Here is an 11,078-nt window from a genome sequence, read left to right as displayed (position 1 = left end):
TGTATGGTGAAGATGTTTAAAGACATAACCCCATTGAGTATGTGAGAATCATAGGCTGAGAATGTGCGGGACATTAAGGGCAGACCGATTTATTTTCATAGGATTCAGCTAATCCTAATGCTTCAGTTAACCGATCACTGCTCTCCAAAAATAATTTAATTATTGGTCTGATGGCAGTTTCAACACAGAATGCTTTCTGCAATATCTGATAACTGGCAATCAATCTCTGAAATTTGTCTACAAAAAAGCTGCGATCTGGTATCTCGCAAATCTTGTAATTTTACCCTTTGGGAAAATAACATGGGGATTTCACAACTCACAAGTTTGAATTGTAGACCTTTTGCTCAACACACTATTGTCTTCTGGCTTCGAGCAGGTATTGTGATCCTCAGTACGTTAAGACAGCAAACTTAGGGTTTTTGTTACCTCAGAGCTAACTTGCAATGCAACTTGCCATAGGTAGTTACTTCAACACCTGGATCTCCTAGTTGTCTAGTTGAAAGGCCCATTTCTGGGGCGTTTCCTCTTCGGTATATGACATTAGCAACATAAAGTATTTTGACATTCAAACTAATCCACAATATTAATATACGATAAATACGTAGATCCTACAGAGCACTACCAAAACTAGGCTGGGCAAACCTCAGACTCCCCAGTCTAATGCTCAATCTAAACAGATTGAGTTTATAGCCAGACTAATGCAAAACACCACCATACCATGAATTAAAGAATAAAATATTCGTAATGATAATACAACAATGTAGACTTGATTACAAAACTTAATGTGGAATCGAATGAACCGTTACCCTGAACTTGAAACTGTAAAATATTCACTTGTCATTCAGTTTAACTTAAACACATTCATGATCCAAGTACATTCACTTAAATTCAAGGGGCACTGGAAGGTAAAATTCAGTACTGTCAATGAGAGCCTATAGTGCATTCTAAATGCTTCACTGGACCGTTTCTGTCCATTATGGACCAGCAACACACTAAATCTTATCTGCACACTAAACTAAATTGGTGGCATCACATTATTTGAAACAAGTGTGATCAATCAATGCATTACATTTAACATATATTTGTGCTTTCCTTGTTTACCTTTTGCCACTTGTGGCTTTTCATGAGAATAGTATATAACATATATATATACAAAAAAAGTCAATGAGATCTGACAACTGTGTTTTACTAGATGAAAGTTTATTTATATAAAAAGTTTTCAATAACCTGAGCATTTGGTTCAGAGAATGGAGGCTACTTGCACTCGCCAAGAGAATGAATGACAATGATCCAAGTTTGAAAATAGAAGCTGAAGTTTATTTTCTTCAACATGCACTGGAAAACACGCATATTTTTATGATCTAAAAAGATATGACTTCTATAGGGAAAACGAATTGATGGATTTGTTGTTGCGACGAAGAACTTTAATCCCTGTGCTAATGGATATCTTGTGGAACATTCACAAAGCAGTTTAATTGCATTTGTGTACTCTGCATGATCTGGCTGTAACCCAATTGTCAGTTAAACTCCCTACACTAAGCAGCAGGTAGAAAGCAAAGACACCGCAGGGAATTGAACCCCATCCTGTAGAACAGGAGTGCCACCACCGGAGTCTTTTGCTTTTTTTGTTAACCAGGACAAAAAGCAAAACCTGGAGGAACAAGCAAAGATTGTTCCTCCAGGAAAAGAAAAACCTGGCACCTGCTGCTCTACTCGCCTTGGCTCCCCGAGTGGCCTGAAACTATAAACAGAAAGACTGCAGGTTTCCCCATCCCTTGCACAACCCACACATCTACTTCTCCAGTACTGTAAGGACAGATTTTTTTTTCTCCCATGTTAAATTAGGAACTCTTGAGTCATCTATCAAAATGCCACTTATCGCGTTTGTTTCATCAGCAAGATTTGAATTGCTCCCTTGGTTTGAGGCATGTTCCTAAAAGCTGTGAACGGCAAAGAGAGAAAAAGTTTACATGCCCCCCCACCCCCAAACCATACAAAGTCAAAAATAACTTATTTGGAACCAATTATGTGAAAATACAAACCACACCCAAGTGCCATACCGGTGTTCAATGCTGGTGAATTGGCTTTCCGTTGAGCCTAGAACTACAGAAAACAGAGCAGGTTTCCCCATCCCCAGCGACTCCCAAGAACTCAGCCAGGTGGCATATTTGCTTTTGCTTCTTAATTTCATTTGAAGTACATTAGACCTTTCAAATTAGAAATGGATTGCATTGCCTGCTCAGTGACGCTTCGTTCAACACTCAAGTGAGACGTGCGTTGCCTTCTAACGGGGAAAGCTGAAAAGACAAGAGAAAGGATAGTTTACAGCCCCCACCCCCCTCCCAACCACAATCTGATCGAAAATTCCCCGTTATCAAGAAAAGTATAGTAGCAAGCTATGGTTGTATAGTACAAACCAAGCGACGGCGCAATATTCTTCAAATCGCTGATGCTCACAGAAGACAAGTATTTGGAGTGCTGCTTAGAGAAAGACGAACATCCACTCACTCATCCAGTCTGATCAGTTGCAAGCGGGGTCAGTTGTGCTTTTTTGAGGGATCGAAACTATCTGCAAAGAAGAGAGTTTGGTTGCGCCCCACCCCACCCCATATACACACCCAAGAAAACCACCCTCTAGTATGTAGTATTTAGATTTAGAATGAAATGACTTTACATTAAGCTGTTGCATGTTTTTTTTCCATCAGTGTTATGCAAAGCCGAGATTCATGCAATAAATGAAGTTAAATTTGCAACACGTACCCGGGAAAATTAAAATTAAGAGGACCTCACTTGAGACACCAAGAAACAGCAATCTGAGGCTCATTTAGCAGCAAGACAAGCTTGTAGCTCTTGATTGGGACAGGAAATGATTCCCAGTGCTTCACACGGTTAGGACGTTCCCAGACACAGACGAGAAATGTGGGGCTCCTATTGGAAATTTAGCCTAAGAAACGAAGGGGGGAAACAGGATAGACAAACACACAGCACGCAGAGAAGGACTTCGGGTGAAGGACTTCGGAGGTTTGGACTAAGCTCAAGCGCACAGAGGGATTGGTCGTCAGTCAGTGAGGACTCATTCATTTGCCGACAGCTCCCAGGCAGCCTTTCATTCAGGTGCAGTAGCAAATGGAGTGGACAGATGAGTGATCTGAAATAAGAAGCTACTACAAACATTCCCACCACAAACACATAGAAGAACAAACACGAACATTTGCAGGAACTAACTCATCTGAGTTAACATGTGCTCAAGGTTATGAGTAATGGATGCTTAAAGGCACTATTCAAAGACGCATGTTATGAAATGTAGAGTAAAAGTAGCAGTTTGAAGGGTTTCCATTGAACCAGACTGACATTGCAGGAACATTTCTAATGAAATGACAAAAACACCTGGTTTCAATGCGCTCCACAAGGGGACTTCACACCATTCATACACAGCAGCATGGTTTTGCGCAATCTGCAAAGTGAAAGAAAAAGAGTGCAAAAGACCCTCTTCCCTACCCCAACATTTGGCTAAAAGCTATGTCAACACTGAGGTTTTCAAAATGACCAAACCAATTAAAGCTGCACAGTTGCACAGCTTCTCAGTCACATTAACTTTGGGTTGTCATACAGTTGCATGACTGTACACAGTACATACATGCTATGCATTTGCAAAGCATTAGTCTTTTTTAACTATGCTCCTGCACAGTTGCGCAGGAGCTTGTGACTGAGCCTCTGCCTCAAATTAGTTTAGATAAGTTACTGTACTTAACACGATCTATCAAAAGAGCACAGACTGTGCGTGGTCCCGGCAAGGAGTTCAAAGGATCGGTTGTTCCTGTCGTCAACACATCGGAGTGATGGCAATCTTCACTGGGGCACTGTACCACTCTGCAAGATCAAAAAGAGACAACCCCCTAGGCCCACCCAAACACCATGACCAAGACACCAACAATCACAACCCTCAAGAGGGTGTTCAATGGGTTTCCTGCTCTCAAATCTATAAGATTTGAGTCCCATTATGCTTTAAGGGACGTTCAAGAGATAACCAAATTCTACACAATATGGATTACATTCAACTACTACATACTTATACTCTCAAATCTCTTTCCAAAGAAATTGCAATCAAGAAAAGTTTTCCAACTTCATTTAACAAAGACTAATTTGGTAGATGAATCCCATGATGCATAAACCTTTCACTTATCTGCCTTCAATTCCACTGGGAAAGAACGCCACCAAGCCCTGGTCTTGTGCTTAAAATGCTCCAAGTTTACAATACCTGAAAAAGTACAAGAGGTTCCCCCAGAGTCCCAACACCCCAAGAAACAAATGCATACCAAAATGTATTCCATCACAACGTACTATGTATTTATTTACCAAAGATATTCTTTACAGATCGCTTTTTTACACATTCTTACAAAGCATGAAATGCCAAATGGCAAGGCCCATACAATCGTTTTTTAAACACGCAAGTAATTAAGTAATTGTGAACAGGATGAGCAGCATTTAACAAGCTTACGTGATCCGAGACTGAAGTTAGGTGGGAGTAGCAAACCTTTACATTCTAAGAGCTAGACCTCCCGTTCAGCTGGCAGAAAGCGCTTGTACACTGGAAAATGCAAAAGGGAGAAACACACCTTGCACCATCCCACCCCAGATTATGCAGCATAACCCCACAACACCATTTATTCTTTACTACAAGTCAAGAAAGCTTCATTGGCACTTAAGTACATACAAGATGAATCAAGCACACAATTTATATAAAGCACTAACAGATTACTTGCCACACGAACAAGGCAACAACGCCTTGAGCCTTTACGCATCAGTTGTGCTCCATCTTAGGAGGGACCTTTGAAGCGACCACCAGATCTTTGTGGGGGCGGGTAGTTTTAAATAAATCTGAAAAAGTCAAGATAAAGTAGTTCCCCGGCCCCCCATATCCCAATTTTGTATTCCTCAAAATACCATCAAGACAACAGGTAAATTGATAAAGCCACCTTACAAGTTGAAATATCAAACCGCTCAATATTCAGATTCTTTTGCCTCATGTTACCCGGCAGTGATGATGGGAGCTGGTGCGATGGCGGACTTGCTACAGAACGAAGTGCGGCGGAAAGGTACTGGTGGTTCCACTTCCAAACACGATTACCCGCACCATTTCTTTAGAAACCCCGCTTTTACAATAGAGCTGTAAAGTCTAGGGAAGACATTTAGGTTAAAATCCCCGCACCCCACCCTCCCACAACAAGATTACATGGTTCCCCAACAAACAGGTAAAATGTATGTATTGTATATAGTGTGAGATCCAAATTACTAGAAGACCTTTACAAATACCTTCCTACATTCCAATAGTGCTGCCGTTTCAGGCACATCCTGATCCTTTGCGTCAAACAATACAGCTGTGCAATCTAGTGTGTGGACTGTCGCTACTGTGGAACTTGCGATGGGTGTTGTCGCCCAAGCCAGTTGAGCCTGTAGGAAAAAGAACTCGAAAACGCGTTTTCCCCTCCCAATCCCCTACAGACCAACTTCACTCAACATGTACAACACTTAAAACAGTATTTGTTTTTTAAAAAGAAAAAAAAAAGCTACAGTATGACCTCAATTCCAAGTTTACCTCAGGAATATAAATATTTTAGAGGATCCAAAATGTTATCTATCTGCAATAGAGGGAATAGTTACTCCCTTTATTTCAAACTCATGCAAACTCACAACTTATTGTTACCAGCATAGGAAGCTGCGTCAGCGTAAATGTAGATGGACAGACGGAGTGGGAGACAGAAGTTGCAAAGACGAATAGACGACCTTCCACAGCTCACGATCTCCAAAGATGATGCCTTCTAACAACCTATTGAATTTCAAAAGGGACAGAGACGCCTTTTCCAGTCGAGGGACTACATCGAAACGATGCCACGTTGTGGAGGTTGAGGGATAGTCGTCTCCCCAGCACACACACCACAGCACTCATCAGTCGAAACCACTCAGCCAACAAGGGGAACAGATGACAGGGGGGATATCAACGCGTGAAACGCCACGCCTGAAAGAAGAAAAGACAGGGCTTTGCGAGTAAATTGTACAAATGCAAATTGCGTATTACGTTTTAATTTAGGAGCGATACCTATACCCAACATACAAACCAAACACCTTCCTATGACTGAAGCTAGCTGGTGACCGACCCCCTTTAGTTCTGTACGCCCTCTCCCTGCCTCTGATGTTGCCCGGGGACCCATCTTTGGTTCACTCTGGCCTGCACTGGAATGCTGCCTCACTGGACCATCTGCACGCCACGGGGATGACTCTACTCTGCCTTGCGATGCTTGACTCCCTCTGGTTGTGGACACTTCCTCCTCGCTTGCATCTCTGGGCCTGCCTGGTTTCCTCCCTCTGATTCTCCCTGGTTCCCCTCTGGTTCTGCCCCGCCCGGTGGTCCTCTGGCTCCCTTCGGTCCTCCTCCCAGGTCCTGCCATCTGCTTCTGAAATTCTTCTAGATCAACGCTCACCACTAACTAAGTCCATTTGGAGAGTAACGTTACTCTAATAAACTCAGTCCTTTTTCTCCACAAAAGAGCAAATGACATTTGTAGGGTAAATCTTCAGCTACCGCCAAAAAGAAAATTAAAGAAAACAAAATCGAACTCTTGAAAGAACCATAAGCAACGCTTTCTGCTCAACGTCGTTTATCTCGGAAAGGTCCATAGCCGGTCACCAGATGGTGCCATTCAACACTGCATATAGATCTTGGTAGACTCTGACAAATACGAGTGTATTGGTTTTAAAATAACAATCTCCTGGATCGACTGCATTGCGCTAAGATTTCCACCGTTTAACACTTCAACGGCCATTTCTTCCGCAACGTTCCATTGCCTCAGACTTCACATTTTATGACTGCGTCACCTTTTCCTCACAAAGACGCGGCGCCATTTTGACTGATGCAGCTGTCTCAGAACATTCCTGAACAACCCTTCCTTCACTAACAGGCAACATACCCATACCAAATATGGAAATTAGCGTTACCGATCAACGTTAGCTGTTAGGTGACATTCGGCATACAGAATGGCCATATCTAACGTTAGAAGTCTTACTAACATTATGTAGTTCAGTCAAATAAAAGGTTACTTACAACAACTCGACTGCAGTTACTGTTAACGCCTTTTAGTCTTGACATTTGTCAACTCAAATCAGGTGAAAACCAACAATGCTCACGTCACACTATTGCATTGGGTTAAAATAACGTTAGAGATAAAATTCATCGTCATTGACGTTACGATATTTTTTGTAATGAGTAAATCTTCGATGTCTGCCATATCTGGAGCAAATTAAAAGCAAGTAAAGGGAAGGTATGACTAGTTTATGTTAGGCCTCTCTACCGCCTCAAAACGGCTAAAGTTAACGTTCACTGAATGGCGTTAACTAGCATACCGTTAGCCAGCTTAGCTTATACATTTAAGTTAGTTGCTAGGTGGCTGACGTTAACTCAGTTGCTCAATTATCTGATAAAATGTAACACTGTTCTTGCGTTTACACAGAGCTATGATTAACCACTGTTATCTAACGTTAGTGGCAAAATACGTCCTCGTTACCATCAAATAAATCACTTAAAGTTAGCTATCCTATATTAGCTTTTTAGCTAACGTTATCAGCTTAACCTGACAGTACTTGCTTCCAAATCAAACAATCACTTGCTTAAAACAGCTAATATTGCCTAAGGAGAGAAGAGAACTTCACTGTTTAGAAAACTGGGTTCTCTTGCCCATATCAAAGAAAAAGACTACCACAAAGAACAAGTACAATACCGACCGCCGCGATGAGTCAACAAGCTGCACCCAGTTAGAATACGCAGTGGAAGCCAACGGTTTATATAGTAAAGGACTCGAGAACCTTACCTCCGCCTTGTATGCCTACGCTTGAAAAAAAATAGTCCGGTTGTTTTTCAAACGAAATACTGCAGTGCTTTGTTAAAAAAAGGATCAGCTCGTTCTGGCCTGGGTCGATGGGAAACGATACCATGGGTATATTATCGCCGTGTTATATTCCAATATATTTGAGGGTGAAGATAGGGACTGAACAACCAGAGATAACATGGACTGAGTCAGTCCCTCTGGTAGATGTGTGATCATCTGAGTTAATTCTAGAATGTTCTGACGTTATGACCTCAGAATCAGAACAGTCTCGATTTTTCATCAGTTTCAAGCCTAGATATGAATTATGAGTAATCTTCTGTGATCTCACGACTGCGGTATTGAATAAATCAGTGACTGTGATTGGCAGGGGTCATCATATAAGATCTCACCAACAGCTGTACAACTATCCAAATTTGGGAGAATATACATTGAAACCATACTATTGTTTATTTATTAATTTATTTAAAAAAATCATCAGCACGAATCTTTGTGGTGAGTGTGTTTACGAATTCTCTTAAGACCTTTTGAAAAATAACAGCTGACGTCAGTGGCAGCCCTTTGCTAAGCGCATGAATATTAACAGCGGTGAGAAATCCTTGCTCAAACCGGTTTGAACAAGAATTCAACGCTGGAACTACTTCCCCCACCCCCACACGAAAGTTGTCTGTGATGGCTAGTTTCAGAGAAAATAATAAAGAAAATCACTGTGCTCTCCAACGCTGGAAATGGGGAACACAAAGTATTAGATTGTGTCGTTTGGTAAATTCTCGACGTTCTTGATTTTAGTAATCATCTGGGTGTAACTTGGTCATTTATGCCAGTAGCCTACTCAACTGTCCGTTTTTATTGGGATTTTAGTGCTATCTAAGTCATTGATCGATATGTGTAATATCTACAGAGAGAAAGGAACTACTTTAGGCAAAAATGACTACTTTATGATATGCAGATTTTGGTTAGCCCGGCATTTTATTACGCAATGTCTGTCTAGGCTTTTGGTCTACGTGACTCTTTTTCTTTATCGAATATTCTACTTCTACCAGTAGGTGGCAGTAAGAACCATCAAATTTAGCAGACCCAGAAGAACAACAAAACAGAAAGGTGCAGGGGTGCAGGGGTAGATCTTGGGTCGAATTCATAGTTTGCAGGCCTATGTAGTCGCGGTTTGTAATATTATTTCTAATAGAGCTCAGAATATAAAGTTAATTCATCAAAAGACAAAACAACGTCGTCTAGCCTATGTTGTGTAGCTGCAATGAAATCATAGCCTAGCCATCGAGACTCCACGCACACTTGGGCCTAGAGTCGCTTGATTAACTGCATTTGTTGGAGAGAGGATAGAATTGGCACTGCAATGAGTATACGATCAATCAAACAATGTCAAATAAGTGTGAGAACTGAGGACATGGGTTTCAGGTTGTATTGAAAGGTTTTTTTTTTATTTTTTATGTAGGCCTAATCCTGTCACTTGAATATTGAGAGTCATTCCAAATGAGGGCCATTCCTAAAATGGTCTCTTACATCTGGATCACAATTAACCCTTGCACCTATGACACTTCAGAGGGGGAAGGTGCTGACAAAATGGTAACATATTTGATGAAAGCCAAGGCCTATAATCCTATGCCATTTCCCACTATTAGAAGTAACAGCTTACAGAATGGCTTTTGCAGCTGCTGTGTCATAACGGACATATAAGACATATTTAGGCTACTTGTTTATTTTACTGCCAGGACAATGGCACAATGTAATACATTCAATATTTGTTGTATTTTGGGAACGCAACAAATATCTAATTTGTCACATGTGTTTTGAGTCATCTGGCTCTCAGCCTCCATAATGTGTTTTTGTATGGGAAGCTCTCAAAATAAAGCACCCAAGATGGAGGTGCGAGAATAGCCTGCTGTTGGGGGATGGGAGGAGAGACTGTAAAGAGATTTAGACCAAGCCCAGCCAACACTTCTCATGTAACATCTAGGGATACAAAGGGCGTAGGCTATGGTTGTAACTTGTAAAAATGTGAATGTAGATTAGGATACCTATGTGCTTACAGAAAAGTATGCATTACAAGACCGCCCTCAGAAATGTTGGGTTGCCACAATTACTTCTTTGGACAGTGGTTCACATTTTCAACTCAAACTTGACGAGGCATTTGGAATTGTCTTGTATAAGCTTGTATCTAATTCTATTACTTACTTCATCTCCTTATGTATTATTTAATCATATTATGAAATGTTGATTAGGGTATAATTCCTTCCAGTGTGGACCTTTAATTAACCTGTGGACACTTCATGTTCTAAACACTATCACATCTTCCTCCATAGGCCTACAGTCATTTGCAAGAGGCCAATATCCAGGGAGGTATAAAGAAGAAGCTGTTGTTTGTTTTGTAGCCTACCACACCCATAGCTTCTCAACATTGTCACCCTCTCTCAGTGTGAGGGCCATCGCTAGCACTCTCCCCTAAGGTTTAAGCTAAACTGAAATATTGCTAAATTCTTGACAAAATAAGTACAGTGAATAGTTAAGGAACTTTGATTATTATTTTTTCCACTGGGACACATTCTTAAGCCGCCACATAGGCCTATGTTTCATAAGTGCCAGCTACTTCTGTTAGCATAATACAGTGCTCTTTTTCAGATATGGGAATAACAAAGCCCACTTGGTTGTAATCCAGATTCAGGTTTGCAAATTCAGATCACAGATTGCATTCAGCATCCAAATCAAGACATGGCCTCTGACACCAGCAGGGGGAGAGTTCTGTATCGTAGGCTCCAAAATTGATTGTGTTAGTCTATGCTCTGTTTATGCAACAGTGCATTGATCACCCAGGAGTGGGGGAAGGGGGATGGGAGAAGCCTCAGGGGAGAGTGCTAGCGATGGCCCTCACACCGAGAGAGGGTGACAACATTGAGAAGCTATGGGTGTGGTAGGCTACAAAACAAACAACAGCTTCTTCTTTAAACTTCCCTGGATATTATTGGCCTCTTGCAAATGACTGTAGGCCTATGGAGGAAGATGTGATAGTGTTTAGAACATGAAGTGTCCACAGGTTAATTAAAGGTCCACACTGGATGGAGGTATGCCCTTATCAACATTTCATAATATGATTAAATAATACCTAAGGAGATGAAGTAAGTAATATAATTAGATACACAAATTAGATGAGGACAATGAGGAAAGCATATTGAACATTAGATATAA

The sequence above is a fragment of the Sardina pilchardus genome, chromosome 21 (genome assembly GCF_963854185.1).
Source record: "Sardina pilchardus chromosome 21, fSarPil1.1, whole genome shotgun sequence".
NCBI lineage: Eukaryota > Metazoa > Chordata > Actinopteri > Clupeiformes > Clupeidae > Sardina > Sardina pilchardus.
Note: the sequence above shows the minus strand (reverse complement) of the source record.